Here is a 24,776-nt window from a genome sequence, read left to right on the forward strand (position 1 = left end):
GGACAAAAATCCGTATATAAAAGAAGCGTAGGTAAGTTATATACGGATATATCCGTATATAATTTACATACGAAAAAATCCGTATATAATTTATATACGGAAAAATCCATATATAATTTATATACGGAAAAATCCGTATATAAAATTCGTATATAATTATATACGGAAAATCCGTATATAAAATCCGTATATAATTTATGATTTTATAAAAAAAAAAGTAGGTGATTCTGCATCTTCATTTAATGGTTATGAGTTTCAATAGCTGATAAAAGTCAACATAACTAACAAATTGCCAAAAATCATCTAATATAGATAAACATTTATAACTATTTAATAAAAGATATAATTCACTGAAAACTTTCAACATTTATAAAAAATAAGACATAGGTTTCGAGCTAAATGGTTTCTATATCCAAGAAAAGACAATGCAAAAGTAAAAAAGTTGTACATGAAAATATATAAGGATCCTATACTTGAATGAATAAATAAAATATCTGTCCAAAATGGTAAAATATCAAAGTCTAAAGGCAGAGAAAGATGTTTACAACAACTACAATATCTTCTCTAGATAGAAAAAGATGTCGCCTTGCGCTATTCTTTTCCAAACATGATGTCTAGTCCATTGCTCAGTTTCGCATAATGTGAAATGTTATAGGGTAAAAAGCTATCACTGTGTCAATAGTTGTCAAAGCAAACTGCTCCAATACCATCACTTTGCCCCGACCTACAATAATAAGGAAAAAAGAAATACAATTAATACTTTTAAAAAATTAATTAAAAGATTCTACACTTAACTCATTAAATTAATAGAAATTTATTATGTCACTTTTTGCGAGGAAGACTTTTTTCTTATTTTCTTTTCTTAAGAGTTTTTATCTAAAATATTATGAAAAAGAAGTCAACTAATTAATAACAATTGAATCCAAATTTGCAACAAGATTATACTAAAATCACAAGGTATGGTGCATAATATTAGTTCAAACCTCTTGGTACATTCACACGTTCATACATCCAAATATAATTAATTTTGCAGCAATCCAGTTAATACTTTTAATATAATATACTAATAATCCCAAAGGAAAAAGTTTATTATAAACCATCTAATATATATATATATATATATATATATATATATATATATATATTATAATATTTTACACCCAAAATTTGAAACAAAAACTTATCTTAGCTTGCTATATAATATATAACGTAATAAATGTAATATATATAACAATATATCAATCAAGACTAACATCCCATACAATAAATATATATGCCCTGCATCCACACTATACAAATATATATTAAACAAGATTTTAACCAGCTAATACAATAAAATATTTATGTAGCATTTGAATCAACACAACAAACAATTTTCTGCAGCATTTTTATATCCAAACATCAAATAATTTCCTGCAACATTTTTATCAAAACAGCAAATAGTTTTCTGCAGCATTTGAATCAAAACAGTTTTTCAACAGTCTAACTAATTTAGTTCAAATATATACACGTTCATACACTCCTTTATTCTTGACATATAACCATCCCATAAAGAAAACCCATTCTAATATTTCATTCCCAAAACAGAGCATACATCATATACTTACTTTTTCAGACTCATACATGTCACTAACTGCAGCCCAAGCAAAGATAACAACACCCATACACATCTATTTTTCAGAATAAATACATTCATACACTTATTTCAGTTATTATCAACAATATTATAAAATTTCCAGAATCCAAAGACACCATTACAATTCATAGAACAACAAGATACAAGATCAAAAGCAATTTAACTCTCCTATACCTTGGCCTTTGTTTTCTTTTCCTATTTTCGTTAGCTCTTGAGACTTTTTTTCTCTCTTTTCCAATGTTTGAAGCTCCACCAACTAGCCTTTTATCATCAAAGTGGTGGCTCTAAACCCCAAATCGAGAATCTTCAACTCTTGTATTGATGAATAGTTTAATAGCTAGTGTTAAATCCAATTAAATGACCTAAGATAATGAGAAACCAAGTTATAGAAAGAGTCATAATATTATAGTTAAAACTGCAAGGTTTATAAGAAAAATAAAGATAATTTATCTTGTTATAAAAAATGTATAGTAAATTGTAATAAGAAATTAACTCCTAAAAGTGAACAATATAATAATTGAATATAAAAAGTAAAGTGTAATAATAAATTAAGATGCTTAACCTCTTCATTAGAAATCTGTATTATAATGAAGAAAATAATATCATAAGTTTCCCAAATCTCACCTGGATAAATCAAATCTCATCTTTAATGTAATGGAATGAACTAATGGTCATAAATACTATTTGTCTAAAACTCACACATCACAAATTAAATTAAATGGTATAAATTTAAAAACATAATCAATAATTTTTAGAGCTTTATTATAAGCAGTGACCTTTGGATCTGAAAAAGTGAGGCAACCAGTACCAGCACTTTCACTCCCAGCCTTCATTCTTGTCTCTTCACATCAAAATAAAAACAATGAAGTGTAGTATAAGATTTGATAATACAAAATACAGAGTAGGAATATTAGTTTCAGTATAACTCATTATGCAGTAACATCAGTACTCATAAACTATAAAGACACAAACACAATCAAATATGAGCCATAAATTTAGTTTCAAAGAATAACTACATGAGCAAGCTTATTTATAAACTTACAGGTATGTTAAAGTGGTAATTCTTCCTCTATACGAATTTCCCCTAACAAATGATTGCAGGGTTCTTTGATCTATGTTGTGAATTTTAGAAAAAGGATGCCTTTAGAACAATATTTTCAACTTTGTCAACACCAAGTTTTAATAGTAATGTGTAACAGAATAATAGTAACAAAAAAGGAATGCTCATAAGACCATTGAAATGGAGAAACATATGAGCAATTAACGAAAATAAAGTGTTCACTAGAGTCTGCAATTGACTTCTTTAAAATTTCTAATGCACGGGTTAGTCCTTCAAAATTTCTAATTAATCACAACATTAGGTTAATTCTTAGAGATTTTAAATTGTACCCTTATTACAAACAATTTTATACCGTTTTTAAAACCGGTGTGAAATATCAAAAACTTTTTATACTCTCGGCTCCTGTACCTACTCGAAAATATCTTTTTTAATATGTATAAAAAATCTTTTTTTGCACCAGTGACAGTTTATGCAGAATTCTGAGACAATATACATAGCAAACCACAACCAGAAAAATTTCGGGATTCTAAAAGTTAAATAAAATACCATCCAACAAGTTTCAGCCACTGTAATTTACTAAAACACTTTTTAAAACAGTAATTGCACCATAGTTAGGCTTAAATAACTTTTAAAACCAATTTGCACACTTGATACATGCAACAGACTTCCTCAGGAGGAATGGAAAAAAAAGATTTATGAGCGCTCACACACCATATTTCATTTCCAAAACAGAGCATACATCTTATACTTACTTTTTCATACTCATACATCTCACTAACTGCAACCCAAGCGAAGATAACAACACCCATACACATTTATTTCTCAAAATAATACATTCATACACTTATTTAAGTTATTATTAACTATATTATATAAATTCCAGAATCCAAAGACACCATTACAATTCATAGAACAACAAGATACAAGATCAAAAGCAATTTAACTCCCCCATACCTTGGCCTCTGTTTTCCTTTCCTATTTCTGTTAGCTCCTCAGACTCTTTTTGAGTTTCCTTTTTGTGATTTCCACTTCTTCTCGCACTCATTCCCTTCTTAACTCTACTAATTTCTCTCCGAACATAATTGCTTCCTTTCACGTCCCATTGCACAATGGATTTCATGACTTATAGGCGAGGAAGAAGAAATGAAAAGAGAGAATAAGAAAAAGGAAATGAGGAACGTGAATGCTAGGCTTGATTCAAGAATGAACATTTTCATATTAGCTCTCTTAGACATTTTAAACAAACATTTTAAACAAACAGTTTATGAGAAAAATCACAAAATAGAACTCAAGACAACAATGAATGAAAACAAAATGCAGCTTACAACTAATCAAGACACCAAAGGAAAAGTAAAATTAACAATGCGAAAAAATTGAAGAAAACTCAATAAGCAGATATGCAAAACTCAAAACAGAGAACAATCAACTTGAATCAATTCAAGACAAATGAATAGAAACAAGGAAAGCAATACTTACCTCATGTAGCGTGCTCGACCTTGCTCTGAATACCACTCGATGGAAGAGCCTCCAACGACATGACCAGAAGAGCAACGTGGACTCGACTCGAACTCATTCGAAGCTTCCTTGATGAGGAAACGTAGTGGAATAATGAGACGAACTCGAGATCGAGACTGAAACGAAGAATGAACGGAAGAAAATGTTAGAAAACCCTAAACGAACGGATAAAAGCTAGAACGATTGGGGAAAAACTCTAAAATGGAGGACGAACCCTAATCAGGACCGAAGGAACCCTAAAAAGGGGGAGAAACTCAATATGAACCGATTAATCAGTTCAAACGCAAGATTGATCGGTACAAAAGTGTTTAAACGGTGCAAATGGAGGTTTAATCGGTGGAAAATTGAAGAACAAACGGTAGAAAGGCGATTATCATTGGACTCGCGAGTGATTTGTGATGTTGCTAGTGGGAGAGAGAGGGAGAAATCGCAAGTGCTTTGTGAAGGCGAGGGAGAAATCGCGAGTGCTTTGTGAGTGTTAGGGTTCGAGAGAGTGCTTTGTGAGTGTGCGAGCTCGAGAGAGGTTCAGAATGAGTGTGAATACGGGTTTCCAGCTTGACTTAATAAAAATTCATTTTTTAAAAAAACATATTTCCCATATCCGTATATAACATCTGCAGCTAACATTTGGTTAACTTTCTCGCCACCTCATGCTAACATTACATACGAAATTTATATACGGATAATTTGTATATAAAAATCCGTATATAATATCCGTATATAAAGCCTTTTTTTAACATCCGTGCATAATTTTCGTATATAATACTTGATTTATATACGACTCTAAATCCGTATATAATGATTTGTATATAATTTCATAATTTCTTGTAGTGAAAGTTACTTTGATTTTAAGAGATTGAAAATTGTTTCGGGTTTGCTCGGTAGAGGTTGTAAGTGTTATAAGTTATGAGTTTAAATTTTTGTTTGTATTATTGTGTTTTTTTCTCCCTTCGGTATAATTGAGAGGTTAGAGTACTCCGATGTCAAAGTAAACGTTTGATTATTACAGCAATTAATACATAATAAATACAAAATTACATTCTCTTTATTTTAAATCTATATTTATAATTTTTAGAGTGAAGTTTAGATTAACAATAGCCTAATCAGGGCTCAATTGTTAGTAATCTTGTTTTATTCTAAACTAATTAATACTGGTGTTAATCTGATAAGATACTGACTCAGTTGGTCAACTGATGGTCGTTCAGTCAAACCGTAGAAATGATCTTATGTCCATACATTACACAGGTCTTTCAAGCAAAGGTTATCAAACTTAAGAGTGGGTGTTGCTCCCTCCACCACCCCAAGTGCTTCTGCACCTCCCCACTATTTTCTTTTATTCCAAAAATACTCTACATCTCCCCACTATTTTTTTTATTCCAAAAATACCCTACACCTCCCCACTATCCTCAACAATCTTTCTCTTTCTCTCTCTGCATTAATGTTGTGATTTAAACTTGTGATATATTGCAAAATATAAAATTCAGAGGAAACTTCAATATTAGTACTTCTATCACTTCCATTTTATAAACTTAAAAGTTAGATGCAAATACAAAATAATAAACATAATAATATTAATAGTAAATAATATATTATTATTATTATTATTATTATTATATACTAACTTTATAATGACGAAAGAACTAAATAAATTCCAAATCTTTAACAAATAACTTTTCTTTTATATTTTAAGTATTTAATAATATTTTTATATTATTTATCTAATAAATTAAATACTTTATTCAAGTTATTTGAGTCAAACATGTCGGTAAGTTAAAACATAATATAATGTTAAAAATTATAGATATTAAATGTAAAAAAAAAACACATATATATAAACATTTTTCTAGAAATTTAGAACAAAATTTTACCATTCATTAAGTAATTTGAAAAAAAAATATTGAACAGTGAAAATAAGATTGAATCAAACTTATTTAAGGGAAAGTGTAAATAAAATGGGGAGGTGTAGGGTATTTTTGGAATAAAAGAAAATAGTGGGGAGGTGTAGATTATCTTTGGAATAAAAAAAATAATGGAGAGGTACGTAGTCATACTCCCACATCCGTTTCAGCCTTTCCTGCACAGTAACATCATCGACAAAGCACGGGGTGAAAGACCAACCTGGGACGCAGATCTGATCGTTTCCTCCGCACACGCTGTTTCCTCCGCACCAGTGTTGCTCCACACCAAACGATCTTCTACAAAAACGAAAAACAAAGAAGAAATGGAGAAACAAATGGAGAAAGAAATGGAAAAAAATGGAGAAGTTGGAGACGGAAGTGAAAAGTCAGAGAGAGCTTACGGAAGTGAGGGAGAGTTACGGAAGTGGGAAGTGAGAAGTGAGAGATGAAAATGAAAGGTTGATAGGTTTAGGAAAAAGTAAATTTAAATTAATTAAAATATTAAAATAAAAAAAGTAAAAAAATTTAACTTTAGGACATAATTGGAATTATATAAAATTGGGTTAGGACATAGTTGGAATTATATAAAATTGGGGAGGTGGAGGGAGAAGCATGTGGGGGTGGAGGGAGCAACGCCCCACCCCTCAAGAGTCGAGTAAACTCGTGAGAGTCGAGTAAACTCGTGAGAGTCGAGTAAACTCGTGAGAGTCGAGTAAACTCGTGAGAGTCAAGTAAACTCGTAAGAGTTTATTTCAGATGAAAAAATATTATATAAATAATATCTTAATTCAAATAATTCTACAAAATTATATAACTTTAAATAAATAAAATTTATAGATATATTGTCATAAAAATAAATATTGTAAAACATAAATACTTGGATTATTGTTATTAATTTTGATGCATTTCACTAAAGAGGTGAGACAATGGTATGACCATGGGGAGAGATAGAGGGTTGAGAGATACTGACAATAAGGTCATGAAACCCTAAACCCCAAACGACCTTGTTTTTTTTTTTAATTTTTCTCTCTTTTAAGCTCGCAGTAGAATCGCTCCAAACTCGCAATTCTATACGATTCTACCGATTTCACAATCGATTTTATCGAGTTTATACAGAAAAGAGTTTACTCATGAGTTAACTTGAAAACTATGTCTGACAACGTAAACTCGTAATAGTTTACGAATTAACTCGAGAGTTTAATAACCATGTTTCGAATCCAAGTTTATCTTTGAAAGACGAAGGATTTATTCATATTCAAAATTTCTAGACTAGTCGGTAGGCGTGTTTTGCTCAACGACGACCGAGAATCGTATGTGTTAGATCGGTTGGCATCATTTTTCTGTTTGAAAGAAGAGTTATAATTGTTACTTAGATGACACATGTCGTTTATTAATTTCTCACTCTTGGAAATTAACCGTCGCGTGCTGTGAACCGTCGCGTGCTTTCGGATCATTTTCACCACTTCTATTTTTCTCTTTACATATCGAATATCGATTATTTCTTTACTTTAAGATAATAGTGATAATTATCGATCTATTGTCGTATGAGAAATTCACTAAGAGAAGCGACGAAGATTATGCAATTTAGGTGCTGATCTTTTAATTGGTCAAACACGTAAGAATGACCGGTACAAAAACTAAGTTGCATTGGATAATCCTATATTCTATATATTCCAATTACACACAAACCACCCAGTGATATCAAGATCTGAAATCTTGAGTTTGTGGTGCAAATTTTAAAGGAAATTCTTATGCAATGACAATTTATTTGAGTTGTTCGAGAAAATGACGTGCAGAAAGTATCCTCAGCTATATAATGCAGAACCACAGTGACACCACTTTGACATGCAACACTCTAAGCATTAAAAAATAAAAAAATTAAATTTAATAAAGCCAGGAAAAGAATGAAAACAGCCAAAGATGGAAATTAAACGCCATGAAAATGAACTTTAGACTTTTTGGAAGAGTTTATTTAACCATTTCTACAATAGAAAATTAAAATTGACTTGTTTATTAATTAAGATTGACCTATTAATTAAGAGTGACTTATATATTACTTGGAAAAGTTATTTTATATAATTTCTCTGCATTTTTTTAATTTGTGTTTGAGTTAATTTTAATTAAAAAAAGTTTATATTTTATTTTTATAAGTATTGATATAAAAAAAGGTTTTTCGAATAATTATGCAAAATAATAAAAACAAAAAATTAATGGGCAATTTGTGATCACTCATCCGAATAATAGACACGAGAAAAAAAAAGACATAAAGTCTCCATTATTAAAAAATAAATGTTACATATACAATAATTTATATGAAATATTGTAAATAATGTAAAATAAAATATTAAATATACTTTTATATAAAAATCAAATTCTTTTAATTTTGTAATTTGTAGAAAGATGACAAACATAGATGCTTTTCAGAGATTAAAAGAGCAGTTCCTACGGAAATATGTGTTAATAATCAAATAGGAATAGCGTGCTTTATGACTCATTGTCCTCTACATTCTTATCCATTGTGGTCACTTTAAGAAACTTTTTCCTGTAGAAACTCTTGACATAAAGACGTATTTGGTACGAATAATAAGATATGTAATTACTGATATATCACTTTCTGGGACATCATATAAAAGATTGGATTGTGTAACTATAATAATAGTAATATTAAGGTGGGAAATTTAAGTGCGGTTGAGAATTGGATAAAGATAAATAATAGAAAAATCTTAATTTATTATTTTATTGTTTTAAGTTGGAGTTATTGTTGAAATTATAACTTGTCAAATTTAAATCTCTTTGATTATGTATCAACTATTTTAAATATGGTCACTTGATTAACTAACAATTGACAATGTTTTTAAAGATAAAAACTAAAGAAAGACATTTAAAGCAGTGGTGAATGAGAGAATTGTTGTTGGATGATATGGAGATGATAAAGAGCTTGATAACCTTGTCTAATCCCTCGCTTGATACCAGGTGATTGATATACAGTCGAATGATCCTCGGCTCAGCCTTAGAAGAACGTTAATCAAAATAAGTGTTAATGATGATTAAACAAGGTAAAACAAAGTTAAGTCGAGATTGAACGTTTCTTAATCCCTCAACAATATAAAACCTACGAGTTGTTCCTATAAAGAGGGAAAGAGGTAAGGCTAAAAGATTAGCTTTCTTGACAAACTAGTGATACTTTAATCTCTCAACTTGAACCTTTACTAAATTGATTGTCAGAATATCCTTAAGAGGTGTCTCCCCTTCTGACGCTGACCGAGATCAAGAGAAATATTTTGTTGTTTAATATGTTTTTTAAGAGATGATAGATTTAAGTAGTTGAATTGTGATTACTATGTACTTGATAAGTTTCATAAATTGAAGTTCGAAGTTATTAAGTATTTTTTAGTATACCCTTTAAGTATGTTTATGCATACCTATTGTAAGATTATATAAAAATTGCCTTTTATAATTAGTAATGTGGTCTAAGTAACGAGACTTGAATATTTTAATGTTAAAAGTTTAAAATATAAATAAAAATTGTATAAGACGAGTTTTATTATTTTAAGTCATATCATTTGTCTGAAAACATATTTCTCTATAGCTTTCTCTTCTTTTTAGATTTTTTACCTCTTGGATCATCTCTTTGAAGATCAAAGGGTGCCAAAGTGATCACTTTGGCAAGATCTTCTAGTTTAGCCAAATAATTCTTATAAAAGAGAAAGTTAGTTTATGTTATATTATCCAATTTTCCTGTTTTTCTAATGCATGTGAGCAGTTTTATAATGCATGTGTCATCTAAGTTTTTCATTAGGTTATATGTTGATCAGTGGTTCTAACCGCATACTCTAATCATGATTTCGTGGTTTGTTGCAGATAGAATTATGAGTTGAGGAAGCAGTTTTAGGTTCTTTGTGAACTGTTTAAGCTCTTATTAGGTAAGGGGAACTAAATACTTCTATTATTTTAGTGTCTTGATAATCTAAGTTGGTATGCTTGAGTTTGATTTAGAGATTAAGGTCGTTCGAGATTTTGTTGTGCTATGGTATAATTGCTTGAATTTGATATAAATGTGTGTTGTTTGATATTGGAAGAAACTTGTTATGATTTCTTGCTGAATTATGCTTAATTATTGATGATCTATGGATGATAGGTTGCTGGTTTGGTTGATCAATTAGTTATTGAACATTAGTTTGACAATAGGTTCGAGAAGCAACTAGTGCTTTACCTAAAATTTTGGGTTTTAACAGGTGAAATTCCAGCGGAATTGATTTAGGAGGGAACCTGATGTTTTGAGTTTATTTTTGTGTTAATTAGGAATTGGTTAGTCATTTAATTCATCAAAATCTGATTTGAAATATGTGAAATCTAACATCAAAACCTATTTTAGAACTCTTCAAAACCTATCGGTTTGGTTTTGAATTATAAAATAGGGGATTCTGAATCAATTGAGGGAATTTGTGTTCAATCTGACATCAAAACCTATTTTAGAACTCTTCATTGAGTCAAAAATACCAATTTGGTTATCTAAACAGGTTCCTAGTTCTCTAGTTCACAGAAATGAAGTTGTTGGTTTTTGGTATATAGCATTGAACATCTCTGAAATAGTGCTGAGCGCCAAAAAACAACGAGCCTCTAATTCTTGGGTGTTGAGCGATGCTTTTGGGCATTAAGAGCTGCTCAAGTCAGTGAGTCATTGGTTTCTAGGAGTTGAGCGGTATTCTGCGGCACTAAGCACAAGTTTTCCCTTGCAGGTTTAGACCTCTTTTCCCTATAATTCGTCGGGCGGGAGGTTTGGCCATAGACGTTTGACTGATTAATCTTGGTGTGTGGTAGTTTGATGTGGGCGAGTTTTTTCACCACACATAGGGTAGGTCCCTCATGAGTCCAACATCAATACAAGTATCCGGATGGTCGAAGTCTAGAGTTGATATGTTTATTTTTGTATTGTTTGATTTGAACAATTATTGAGATATTAATGATTTAAATTGTATGAATGTTCTTTGGTACTTTAGCTTACCGTTCTATCTTTGTCTGTGCGTGTGTTATTTTCTCTTTGACAATGATCTCCTTAATGGTGTGAGAGATGAAGATATTTCTAGTGAGAAAGTGCTAGTTGATGGGGTTGAGGCTTAGAGTCGGACGTTTCATTGTTTCTTTTTTTGTTTTGTATATACTATATTATACTTTTTGTTCAGTATAATATATCTCTTTATAGTATATGATCGTGTGTGTATTTTACTATTATATGTTATATCTGGATAACTATAATAACAATTTATATGTTTTCATCGAGTTAAAAATGTGATGAATCTTAAAATAACTGAACACTATCAAAATTGTAATGTTACACCTATGAGACTCAACACTAACTTAAACTTAGGGTGGATGACCAATCTTACACATGTTTGAAAGGATAAAATATTCAAATTCTAAAATCTTGAGAGAAGCTATGGGAGGTATAAAAGGTTGACAACGACAATGTGTCATGGAAGAAGAACAAGTCAAAGAAAAAAATTAATCTCCAAGAAAGATATTGGGATGAACAAACATTTAGATGATAGACTAGAACTCGTTGAGTGTGGAAAGGTTAGGATTGTGAAAGTGACATAGATAATATTGCAAATGTATTTACGCAGTGTTTGTAAAAGTCGAAATTCAAATATTAATGGTAAAAATTAATTTTCTATTTTGGTTTAATTGCTTGCATTGTCCCTAGTTTGGCTGCAACGTGTCAAAGTAGTCCATCTTTTTAAAAAAATTTCAATTACGTACAAACTTGGTTTAAAAGTGTCAATTTCGTCCAAACGTATGTAAAATTTGCTTCAATCAAGTCCCTTCCGTTAAATTCACCAAAACGGACGTTAATTTTTTAGTTCTCTCTCCTCTGCTGCTCTGCTCCTCTGGACATTATAAAATAATATAAGCAATTATTAGAACTTCTGCACAGAGTAATGATTGTGGATGAAACTCTCATTTCTCATATATTTATACTTGGTTTTAGTTTATCTTACAAAAACATGAAAACTAAATCTAAACAAAAAGTATTCTTTTCACACCCATTTTCTGCTTCATTCGATAATTGCTTTTCGTAGTAAAATATTATATTAAAATAATAACAATAAATATAATTAAAATATTATAATTCGTAGTAAAATATTATCTAAAAATCAAATAATTCATTTTTCTGTTCTTTAACTAAAAAGGTATTTACAAAATTATTTATTTTGGTATAATATTGGTTGAACTGTTTCTACATATTTTCATTTTCTTTAAAAAAGAATTATACGTTTTGTGTTAATTATATATATATAATTTATCGTCATTAAAAGTATATTAAAAATATATATAAGATAATAGGATAAATCATATATATTTAAAATAATTTATTAATTAATTTATTTACTAAAATAGTTTTAAGATAATAAAATATAAGATAGATATTTATATTTGAGATTAATAAAATTATTTTACTTTAAAATACACACATATTTTAATTAATAGATACTGTATAACTTTAATTTTTTCTTTCAATTAACAGGCACAATTATCTATTAATAAATCATATGTAGCATATTGGTAAACAAAAAGTGGAATAATAATTTAGATAAAATCATTTAGTTACATCATGATCATGATTTAATTTATGTAAATATTAAATATAAGTGAAAAACATTTTACTAAAGGAGCAGCAGAGCATAGCAGCAGAGCAGAGAAGCAGAGGAAAGAGAAAAAAAATTAACGTCCGGTTATGTGGATTTAACGGAAGGGACTTGATTGAAGCAAATTTTACATACGTTTGGACAAAATTGACATTTTTAAACCAAGTTTGGACGTAATTGAAACTTTTTTAAAAAGATGGACTAACTTGACACGTTGCAGCCAAACTGTGGACAATGCAAACAATTAAACCTTCTATTTTAATATAAAGAAATGTAATATTATAGAAGGATTTCTATGGTCTACCACCTATATGCAACCGGCTATTTAAACCACTGTTTTTTACCAATGTTATCTTAAACACCTCTTGCATGTCATTCTAAACTTTGTCTTGCCGTTCTAGGCTACTAAAAGTGTAATAAGGGTGCTACTCTTCTTAACATACATTATTATTGGGTTAAATTTTTTTTAAGTTATAAAATTATGAGCCACCGAAATTTGACGATTTTTTTGATAAATTTATATAAAAAGTGCTTTATTTCGAGAAAATTAAAAATTATATGGAAAATATTAGTAACAGTTACCTAATGCTTAATGAGCAAATTCCAATAATTTTTTAGTTGGTTCCTGTAACCAGAGCTGCTAAAGGGTTAGACTGACTTAGTTTGATCTCACTAAAACTTAATATTAACGAACCATTTCAATATTTTTTTAGTTGGTTTTGATAATTAGAGCTATTAAAGATTAAGCTGATTTTGTTTAATTTGAGCTAACGATCCACTTGAAAAATTTGTATTAAGTCAATCTTAATTTCCTAAACCGAATACAGTTTTTCCGGGCTAGCACAAATCGAACCCACAAACCATTTTACTTTAAAAGTTAAAAATAAGTAAATTTAGAGAACAAGTAAAAATAAAATATATTTTTAAAATTTAAATGTAGTTAAATTAAAAATATAATGATTTGATATATAAAACATATTATTTTTCAATTTTAAAAAAATATAATAGTTATTTTATAAAGTGAACCGACCTTATCCATCTTACCTAAATATTAATTTCTTTATTAAGTCGCATACCACACTACACACACGGATAAAATATGGTTATGACATTCTTTTAATTCCAAAAACTTATGAGGGTTTTTGGTCTTCGAAAAATATTCATGATTATTCAGTCAACCTTGAATTAGATGGTCCATGCTCCATGTAATTAAGAATGACTACGGTGATTATCCGAAGATCAAAGGGTCATAGTTTATAGATTAACAATGATTATACTTGATAGTAATTAACTTATAACAAAAAACATTAGTACTAGTTGGGTTACAATTAGATCGTTATTAATCCAAAGTTCATTTTGAATTTATAAATACACATTTGAGGTAAAAAGGTAAGTGATTACATTTATTACCCATTAACTACTAAAATACTTGAATCTTTATTAACTTTGGCATCAAATACGTTTTGTAAGTAACCTCTTCGTTTGACTGAATGGTTTGAAGGATGAACGATGACAAAGGTGAACATCAGGACACATATGACTTAGCAAATAGATAACCTCGACCCTGTAATCGAAATATTTTGCCGTCCACCGTGGAGTCTGAGAAAGTAGAAGACAACCCTATGTTGACCACCAGGAATCTGAGCACTACTACGCTAGGAGAGTCAGACAACAAACGAGATCCCATGGAGTTGATCAAGGAAATGACACGTCAGATGCAAGAGATGCAAAGGCGACATGAAACGAAGTTAGCGGCATTGAGGGTCGAGCATGTGGCTGCATGCTAAGAACAAACGACCCATTACTCTGTGTTGAGCGGCCCTGGCTCGCCAAACCTGAACAAGCAAGTAGAGGGATCGACCAAGACAATCCAAGAAGGAAGCACGTAAGCAAGTAAGGGAGCTCCTTCGATACAAATGGTCCACACAACTGGTATGCTACCTTTCACCCTAGTTACAATGGAGACATTCATGTTCGATGATGGAGACATATTTATGCTCTCATTTAGCCTTTAATATTAGATTCTTAATTGCTTTTTGTACTTTAAAAGAATATTTTAATTAAGGTTTGTTACAATTAGATTTATTTAGCATGAGATACAAAAACGTGTTAAAAATAACTTTTTAGTTACATAAATGTTCTATGAATATTTTGAGGTGTATTAGTGCAATTGCGACTAAGTTGAGCTCATGAAAGTGTGAAAATAATTTGGTTAAATTTTCATGAAACCTAAACAGAAATCAAGGAATAACAAATAATTAAGACCATAAGAAGACAATCCAAGCATTGCATGAAGAAACCAAGAAATACATGAAAAAATAGTGAAGAAATTTTTCTAAGCTATGAAGAGGGAACATGCAACAAAAATTCTATCTTGCAGTTTTCTCTATTTTTTTCTACAAAAAGAGCTTTTATAATTGATAAATGTTTATGATAAAAGATAATTTGGGAAAAATATATCTTAAGATATTTTATTTGATATTGTTAAATAATTATCTTATTTAACTATATAAGTAAATATCAAAAGATAATATTTCTCAAATCTTTTTGAATCTAGAAAAGATCTTCTTAAATAGTTTTAGATTTCCACAACAATGAAATATATCTTAAAGATATTCTATTATTTAAAAGATAATTGGAGGAGATTATATTATCATAAACGAGATTATAATAATAGAAAAGCCCAAAACAAAGCATAATCTAATTCCTATATAAAATTGAGGGAAATACATTAGGGGAGCATAAAAACCCTTTAAGGGTTCTAATTTCGTCCTCTCTCTCTTCTCTCATGTTCTCCTTGATGGGGTCCAAGTGTGAGTCTAAGTCCCACATTGGATAGAAATGAGAAATTAGAACATTGTATAAAGATAAAAGACCCATTAACTCATTGTCTTAAGGTTTTGGGTAGAGAATGGTATCAATCCCTTATATGGTTGGACTTAGATGTTTTTGGTGTTTTTGTCTCCCAGGTGAACCTCCTCCTTGATAGACCCAACTGTGGTATCAAAGTCGATGATTAGTCTTGGTGACCGGCTCTGACAAGTATAATAGTCCTTATACCGAAAGTCTTCCTAACAAAGGGTATTCAGGTAAGTAAGTCCCGTTAAGATGAACGACCCTTGGAAAGGGCTACTCGTGGTTGTGGTTGTGATTGGTTGGGAATGCTTCCGCTGGAGGGAGAATGTACCTATGTGGAAGGGGCTCACCTTTGATGGGGAGATTGTTGGGATCCAAGTGTAAGTCTAAGTCCCACATTGGATAAAAATGAGAAAGTAGAGCATTGTATAAAGATGAAAGACCCATTAACCTATTGCCTTATGGTTTTGGGTATAGAGTGATGTCAATCTCTTATATGGTTGGGCTTAAATCTCATTAGTGTTGTATCTCCCCGATGAACCTCCTCCTTTGATAGACCCACCTCTCCTCCCTCTCTTCTTCTATTTTTATTTTATTTTCACATCCCATGGAGTGCTAAGCCTCCATAGTTGATTCTGCTGTAATTTCTTAATTGGATTATGAGGTTAAATGAATAAATTTGTTTGTTCCTTTGATTCTTATTGTGATTTAGTTTTATCTATGTCTTTTGCTTCTTAATCAAGTAAAAGTAATGAATTTTAATGAGATTTCTACCAACTCGGTATGGTATTTAGATACTAGGGCAAGCAATCATATGTGTGGAAACGAGAACTTTTTTTATAAACTCACCAAGGTGGAGGCCAAATTTATGTCTTTCGAAGATGACTCCAAGGTGACCATGAAAGGACGTGGAACAATCCGACATATTCAGAAGAATGGATGAGTTGGAGAGATTTGGGATGTTTACTATGTTCCGGAGCTGAAAAGCTATATTTTAAGCATGGATCAGATAATTGAAAAAGGTAATTTAGTTTTTATGAAAATCAGGTACTGTATTTAAAGGATAAGCATGGTCGTCTAGCAACCCAAGTAAAAGAAAGAAGAACCTATTGAATGAACTGAAGCTGAAAATCTTGGAGAGAAGATGTTTAAAACAAGATATGAGTAACAAAAGCTTGAATAACTCCAATTCAAATCTGATTGATATCTGAGTGTGTGTAACATGAGATTTTCTTAATAATGGTATCAGAGCTTTATGCTCTGAGTACCGAGAGAGAAAAATAGAGAGAGGAGAGAGTCAAACATCGTGAGAGAGAAAGTGAGGGCTTGATTTTTTGTGTGAGAGAGATGACAAATGTTGTCAATGATATGAGTGTGCCACAATTGACGAGAAAAACAAATTATGATAATTGATGCCTACAGGTGAAGGCGTTATTGAGATCCCAAGACGTTTTTTATATGGTGGAAGACGGGTACGTTGAACATGATGAGGACGAACATCAGACGATGGCATAGATGGCAACATTGAAGAAAACACGTGCAAGAGATGAGTCAACATTTTATTTTCTCTACAATGTAGTAGATGAGTTGGGATTCGAAAAAAATAGCGAATGCTAAATTAGCAAAGGAAGCTTGGAAGATATTGGAGGTTGCGTATAAAGGTGACAATCGCGTTAGACAAGTCCGAATACAAGCTCTTAGAGGAGACTTTGAACAGTTGAAGATGGAGCCCAAAGAACATATAAATGAGTACATAACTCGGGTGGAGAAGGTGGTCAACCAACTCGGTAGGAATGGAGAAAAAATGTCATCTAGTCGGGTTGTGGGAAAAATTTTGAGATCCCTTACAAAAGATTTCGAAAGTATCGTGTGTGCCATCGAAAAATCAAAGGATTTGTCGGTTCTCACAGTGGATGAACTTGTTGGGTCATTAAAGCCCATAGGAAAAGGAGAAGGAGTTGGGATGATCAGATTGAACCTGATGATCAAGCACTACAGGTACAGTTTGACTCAAATAAAACTCGGATTACTCAAAGTCGAGGACCTAGCGACAAAGGGCGAGGAAGCCGAGGACGAGGTGGACATAACCGATTTAATTTTGAGAATAATAGTGAAGAGCAAACCGGTCAGCAGAATTGGCGTGACCGAGGACAAGGGAAAGGCCGAGGAGATCGGTCAGGAGTGGAGTGTTTTAAGTGTGGCAAGTATGGACACTATGCAAACGAATGTAGATAAAAAAAAGTGCTACAATTGTAGTAAATCCGATCACATTGCTAAATTTTGTCGAGTTGAGAAGAAAAGTGAGACAAACCTTCTTATAGAAGAAGAAGATGAAGAAAAGTGTGAAATCTTGTTGATGATAAAGAGCTCAGATGCAGTGGAAATGAAGAGCCCGATCCCAACAATGGATGAAGTGATCTCGGTAAAGGATGCAACAATTGTGGAGAAGGAAAACTTGGAGAAAGAACTCAAACAAAAAGATGAAGAGATTGAATGGATAGGGAGGCTTCTGGATGAAGCTAATGAAATTATGAATAAAAAAAGGGTTGAGCTTGAGGAGTTAAAGAATGTGACTCTTGAAAAGGAAGAGAAAGCATCTAGTGTTCTTGAACCTTACAAAGAGGAAGATGAAGATGTATAGAAAAACCCAATGAAGATGTCGACCAAGATTGTTGAGAAATCGCCTAAGGTTAGAAACAAGTTGGTCAAGGTTATTGAGAAGTCGGGCATAACAAAGTCAGTCAAAGCATTAAAGAGGTCAACCAAGGTAAAAGACAAGAGGGCCATAAGCAAAATGAAGAACTCAAATCTGATTGAAAGAAGCAAATCCGGTGTGGGATGATGCACATGGAAAACCGAATGAAGGAAGGAAGAATTTAAGTTTATGGGGGAGTTTGTTGGGATAAACTTAAATTTTAGGATTTTATTAATAATTTTGTTTAAATCTTATTTTATTAGTTTTGGGTCTAGTAATATTTAGTTTGATTTTGATAGAGATAAAATAGGAATAAATAGTTATGATTTTTTGTTTATCTAGGTACAAAATTATTTTATGATAGATTAAACAAATTTTATTTTTAAGATAGTTGATATTTTATTTTCTTTTTTTTCCGTAATATTATAAGTATCACGGCTATTTAAAGTCATTCAATTATTAATGAATAATATACTCAATGTTAGGAAAATGTCTGAGTGTGTTTAACACGAATTAATCAAGAATGTACTTTGGCTAAATTTTCTATTTTTAATGTATAAAGTTCTTGTTTTTAATTGAAAATTTACTTTGATTAAATAATTGAGAATTTGCATTGATTAATTTGAAAATTTAAGATAATAATTAATTAAATAATAATATTTGGATAACTAATGTATCTATTTTCTTTATCATTTTTTAAGTTTTTAAATTGTTATGAATTTTGGAATCAAAATATGTGCTTTAATGTGTAGAATTACATTCAAGTTCAGTACAAAATCAGTTCGGCAAGAATTGAAATAGATCACGTGAATCAAAATTGTTATACATTTTTAAGTATTTTCTTCAATCTTTTATCTTTCATTTGAATCATTCATTAATACTTTCAATTCTTAATGTTTTTTTTTTACGTGAAATATTGTTTTGGGAGGTATAAACTCTTAAAGGACTAATTTCAATTTTTTTTTCAATCTTCCGGTGGTAATTCTAAATACAGTGTTTAGATTATTTTTATCCTTAATATCATTATTCTTTTTGCTTAACCTATTTATTGATTTACTGACCTCATGAGTTTGAATTTGTTACAATTTTAACTTTAAATTTAATATTTTTATGGATTGATCAAAAGCTCCACTTAAAATCTAAAGGAATATGAGAGTGTCTAATCTTTAAAAAGTATATATAGTAAACACTTAATGAACACGGAGATTCATATACTTTTGTTTTTTTAATTGTGCTATTTGTTTTTTAATGCCGATAATATTTGTTGTGAGAACCTGAAAAATCTGAATTAGAAAGCTGATAGGGTATTAAGTTAATGAAACCAATTTTTTTTTTAAAAAACACATTTTAGAACATTCTGGTTCATTAGCCAAGCCCTATTATCTTTCTAGAACTCAGTTCTTCAAAGTTCTCTACCTTCCCTCTAAAAAATCTCTTCACTGAGCCGTTTATTTTCCGATCAAGTGGTGCCCCAGTACCCGCGGCATAGAGAGCTTCGTTTTAAACCGATCACTTTCTCCATTCTTCATTCCAACCGGTAAGTAGTTTCCTTTCCTCCTCCTCCGCTGTTTTAGAACCTAGAACATGTAGTTCTACTAGTTGCATGTATCTTGTGTTCCCCCTTTCCCATTAGAGTTGAATTAAATGGCAAGTTAAGTGAAATTATAGTATTTTAGGGCAAATTGGAGAAAGTGAGGTAGTGATTTTGGGATGTTTGGGTAGCTCAGATAAGTCAATTGTGACTTGTTAGGAACTTTAAATTGGCCAAAAACATGTTAAAAGTGGTATAACTAAAAATTGGGCCTCCAAGTTGTTGAATTTGGTGTTTTAGAGCAAGAATTGAGTCTTAAACCTTTTAGATTGATGGTAGGGATGTTTAAAATCAGTTAGATAAGTACCATCAGAATTAAAACTCAAATTAGGGGTGTTAGAAGTTAGGGAATTGGACTAGAAATGGTAAGAGGGTGTGAGAGTGCATAATTCTGCAGAACTTACGTTCTGCAGATTATGCAGTCTTGCTATGCGGATGGTTTCACATAGCGAGACCCTGTAGAAGGGTGCTCATGGTTTAGTCATTTGCTGTGAGAAATGGTGCGTTGTGCGAATGACTAGAGAGTATTACTCTCTGCCTGGTGATTTGCATAACGAATCTATTCGCTACGCAACTTGAGGAGTCTGGGGTTGCATTTTGGTTAATTCGCAGAGCGAAGGGGGCGCATAGCGAGTTGTCTTAGGGGGTTGATCTCTGTCTGAGCTCTCGCATAACGACTATGGTGCGCTATGCTAGAGGCATGAGGTATGGCACCTCTGTGAGTTAATTCGCAATGCGAATAGTGTGCGCTGTGTGAAACGCTCTCAGTTTTGCTGTGCGAAACGTTCATGGTTTTATTATCTATCTTCTCTTTTGTATTGTTTCACAAAAAGTTGAATGTTGTATGGTTTGTGAAGTATGTGTTGGAGCATATTGTATTGTATGATGGGATTCAAACATGTTATATATTGTTAAAGTGAAAGTGTATGTGATTCAAAGGTATGATTGGTGATTCAAAGTATGTGGTTTTAAAAGCATGGTTGATGGACGTAATTCCATGGATCTCAAAGGGAGGTTACATGGTGGTGCCCTATGTTATTGGACGTAATTCCATGATCTTCAAGGAGAAGATCCATGGTGGTGCCCTTGGTGTGTTTTAGAATGATTTGCATGAAAGCTCAGTCTTGGGGGTTATCCTGAAACTACAATGGTCAATTATTCTAAAGTAGAGAGAATTGAACCATGTCGTGAGTAGTAGCAGGAGGTCCTAGTCTTGGGTGCTTCTAGTATGGCCCAAGGTGAGTGATAATGGACTAACCTCGTGAGTGTGGTAGGGTGAAACCCATTGACAATGGCTTTGCAAAGCAGTAGAGGCCACCACGAGTGCATGACACGCCATAGCTCGGGAATCATTCTAAGTCCGGACGAGTCAAGTTTAAAGTGTAACAAGTTGTGTTAAATGACCCAATATATGTGAATTAAACTTGCATGTTGTGTGTGATTGTTATAACATGATTTTTGTATATCTAGCTCACCCTTCTGCTTGTGTTTGTCTTTTGTTTGTGTTGTGTTTTCTGTTGCAATGATCATCCATTTGGATGTGAGCAGAGGTAGATGAGGTGCTTCTGGGGCAGGCCTTGGAGGGAGTTGACACCGTTGCTTAGCCTAGTTAAGATCCATAGGCATTCTGTTTATTTTGAAATACTCTACTGTGTTAAAGTTTTAAATTTACAACCATTTTGGGATGACTGTAACCTTAAGACTTTATCTACAAGTCTTCTTCTAACTGTTCTATTAGATTAAAATATGGACTACTAGATTATATAGTTTTATATAATCTGAGACGTTACATTTTGGTATCAGAGAAGTTCGTCCTTAGGATGACCTTTGAGTTGAGGGCTTGTCTTGTCTTCTTTGTGAAGAATTGAGTCTAAATGGTATGATTTACCATTTTCTCCAAGTCTAGATAGTAGAGTGTGTATCTAACTAGAAGTTTTGAGAACAGAAAACGTCTTGATTAGAGTAATGAGGGTGCACACTCATGATTTTTACCAGAGATGATTTTCCTTTCTTAATTCTGAAAGTTTGAGGAAAAGTAAGGGTGGCGATTCTAGTATTGTTGTCAATAGTAATCCTTGTCTTGTTCTTGCCTTTGTGCTAGTGTATTGTGCTCTATAGTGGTAGAGAAATGAAGATTCAAGGACAACTTGAGTTGTATGCCTTTATTAGAATTGGTTTAAGCCTTTGAGACAAATTCTTGCCTCGAAGATAAGGAGTTAGAAGACCAGAATCTTGGTTTCACAAGATGAGTGAAGATATTGGAATTTAGAAGTAATGTTTTCGGGGTGAAGAAAAAGTTCTCAAGAACAGAGTTAGAAGATCAGCTATGGTACATTTCACAAGAAGAGTTGAGTTCAAAGGCTAGAATAAGAGGAACATTGGGTAAGCATAGGTGTAGCAAGTTTAAGAAATCAATTTGGTTTAGTACATCAGTAACGTCAGAGGACAAAAGAAAGGAAAGTATTGGTGAGCAACGGAGTAACATTGAGTGAAATCGGTATCATGGGTCGGTGTATCATCGATGGTTGAGATCTGAATAAGAAAAGGGGTGGATGGGTTGAAGTTTAAGTTAAGAAAGGAATAGAAATTCTAAAGTGGACCAAGGGGAATAAGTATCAAGAAGAGAAGTAGAAGAAGAAGAGTTTGAGAAACAGTCGTTAAGGCATAGAGCAGAAGTATGGAGGAAATAGTTGAAGGCAGAATTGCCAAGTTGAGAGAGAGCATGAGGTCTTTGAAGAAGAATGAAGTATTGTAGGGGTCTTAAGTTAAGTGAATAATTGGAAGGAGATAGTCAAGTTTTCTCAACAAGTGGATGATTTATAGTCAAGTTTAGAATGATGTTGCAAGATCAGTGGTTCGTATAGAAGAAAGGTTTGATCATTGGCTGAGATGAGAGATTTCAAGTGTTGAAGGAAGGAGTATATCAGAATGTCAGTTTGGTAGGAAAGTATAAGGTTAGAGAATTAGGAGCACAGTGGATGAGGAAATGAGAAGAAAAGGTTTTAGAACAAATGGTTAAGGGTGGTCACAGTATAAGTTGTGAAAGAGGGTATCGTGAATGATCAGAGTCTGGGTTGGTTGAGATGTTCAGAGTTATGAAGTTGCATGTTGTGATAAAGTCAGTTTTCATCGAATGTGGTTTTATGGTGATGTTTAGTGACCGGCTGAGTTTAATCAAGATAGAAGTGGATGTTGAATGATGGTTTGCAAAAGGCAATGAGTTGGTAAGTTCAGATAAGGTTAGAGGATTGGTGTTGTTGGTTAAGGGTATCTTGAGATTTAGAGGATTCAAGATAGGGTCTGTATTTCTGAAGATTCTGAGTTGAAGAGGGCAATTCTTGAAGAAGAAGGTTTTAAGTTAATTTGGTCGAAATGAGTGCATGAAGAATTCTAAGTGATGTGGCGTTTGTGGAGTTAACTTAAGGGCTCGGGTTTGAAGTTTATATGGAGTGGTTTCTTGGCAAGGAAGGAAAGCGAAGGTGGTGCATCAAGTATAGTTGAACGAAAGATGGAAGCAAGTGTTATGCGAATCCAAGATGTTTGATAATTGTAAGGGAAGAAGAGATTGTGCTGTTCTTTCATAAATTTGAGGTGTGATCATAAGGGAGGTTTGATTATTTCAATTCGATTTTGGGTGGTTATGGTCTTCAAAAGAAGTGTTGTGTTTTGAGAAGGAGAACAAATGGGTATGTATTAGACGTGGTTCAAGTTATAAATGAGAAGACGAAGGGTTATAGAAGTCAGATGATTTTAGTAAGGATAAGTGGAAAAGAGAAGATAGATCTTTTGGGTGTAAGGGTTTCGGTTGATGTTCTGTGACAAGTATGGGATTTTTATATCTTGGAGAAGTGGAATTCATTTTGGAGTGGGATCTTAGGCAGCACCGGTGTTAGTAATCTCTTCATGGATTATTCTTGTTGAAGTTGAGTAGTATAAGAGGAAGGTGGAGTTTTGGTTAGAGCAGCAGTGTTTGGACTCAGTGTAATCATAGGGAGGACTACAAGGTTGAAGAATCTCATAAGAGAATTAGAGGACATGTTGGAACAGTCTAGTATAAGTATTAGCAAGCTGAAGTGATTTCGAGCATGGAAGTTTTTGAAGAAGGTTTTTCAAGGGCAATCATTTTTCGGGTTACCGTTGTCATGAAGAAGTGTCCTTTGAGTCAACTAGTGAGCAAGGGAGTTTGAGGATCGGAGTAGCGCAGCGGATGATGGTGAGCATGTTATTGTTAGTAATAGACATGCATGAAGAGCTTTCATAATTGTGGATTGGTGGTTTTTGAGGGACGAGTTCTTTGAAATAGTATTGGTGTTGTTATATGAGCATGAGTTGGGAGTGTCTGGTAATCTTCAAGAGTCAGAAGTGAGTTTAGGTATGGAGAAAATAGGTATCAGGCAAAGAAGATAAGTGAGCTTACGATTTCAAACTACAGGGTCAAATTTAGAGTGAGGAAGTATTAATGGATTTGGAACAGGAAGAGTGGGTCAGTGGACGAAGGAGATGATTTGAGCTATAGTTTTGAGTTATAGTGGCAATCTACAGGTAAGAAAATGTCAATTGTTAGTTTGAACAGAGAAAAGATTCAGGTTCTTGGTTGATAAGGATTAAGTAAGAGTGGGTTGAAGAATATGAAGATTGGGGGTCTATAGTGAAGTTGTAAAGCAATTTCATTAGTATAGTTGAAATACTATAACTAGTGGGTTTCTCAAAATGGTTGAGAAAACGCAGTTTGGACAATCCTAGTTTTGAGATGTATCATAAGTTGGCTTGATACTGATCAAGCTAGTGATCTCAAGTCGAAGAGGTTACAGCTCTAAGTATGATTTCAGGCTAGTGGATCAAGAATTACATAGAGTTCAGGTCAGTAAGATAACGTAG

General features: G+C 32.3%; 1 long non-coding RNA gene across 1 annotated transcript; it reads right to left on the reverse strand.

Moving 5' to 3' along the window:
• Positions 1 to 455: 455 nt before the first annotated feature.
• LOC128194001 (uncharacterized) lies at positions 456 to 2,578 on the reverse strand. The gene is made up of 3 exons (XR_008245214.1): positions 2,413 to 2,578; positions 1,811 to 1,998; positions 456 to 724 (listed from the first exon to the last, which is right to left on the reverse strand). It is a non-coding gene; the product is annotated as an uncharacterized LOC128194001 (long non-coding RNA).
• Positions 2,579 to 24,776: the final 22,198 nt, after the last annotated feature.

Source organism: Vigna angularis, chromosome 9 (assembly GCF_016808095.1).
Source record: "Vigna angularis cultivar LongXiaoDou No.4 chromosome 9, ASM1680809v1, whole genome shotgun sequence".
NCBI classification, from domain to species: domain Eukaryota; kingdom Viridiplantae; phylum Streptophyta; class Magnoliopsida; order Fabales; family Fabaceae; genus Vigna; species Vigna angularis.